General features: G+C 56.0%; 1 non-coding gene across 1 annotated transcript; it reads right to left on the bottom strand.

The window, feature by feature from the left end:
• Positions 1 to 123: 123 nt before the first annotated feature.
• TRNAK-CUU lies at positions 124 to 196 on the bottom strand. The gene has a single exon. It is a non-coding gene; the product is annotated as a tRNA-Lys (tRNA).
• Positions 197 to 327: the final 131 nt, after the last annotated feature.

The following is a 327-nucleotide window of genomic DNA, read 5'->3' as shown; positions in this document are numbered from 1 at the left end:
ATCCCGCGGGAGCCGAAGACGACAGATGATTTTGCCGATGCCTGTGGAAAGAAAGCAGTGGAAAAAAAGGGGAAAAAAGAAAAAAAAAAAAAAGATAAAACCGTGGAAGGAGAAAAACTAATGCGCCCAACGTGGGGCTCGAACCCACGACCCTGGGATTAAGAGTCCCATGCTCTACCGACTGAGCTAGCCGGGCGCCACGCGTGCTGCTCTCCCTCCACCGTCCTCGACCGCGCCCCTGCCCGCTCATTTGCATACCTCATATTATCGCTTCAGTAATTAACTATCCGCCCTCCCGGCCGGCAGCGGTGCAGCCGCACCCGCCCG

This window comes from Egretta garzetta, unplaced genomic scaffold (genome assembly GCF_000687185.1).
Source record: "Egretta garzetta isolate BGI_Z169 unplaced genomic scaffold, ASM68718v1 scaffold651, whole genome shotgun sequence".
Classification (NCBI taxonomy): domain Eukaryota; kingdom Metazoa; phylum Chordata; class Aves; order Pelecaniformes; family Ardeidae; genus Egretta; species Egretta garzetta.
This window is presented reverse-complemented; position numbering and strand designations above follow the sequence as displayed.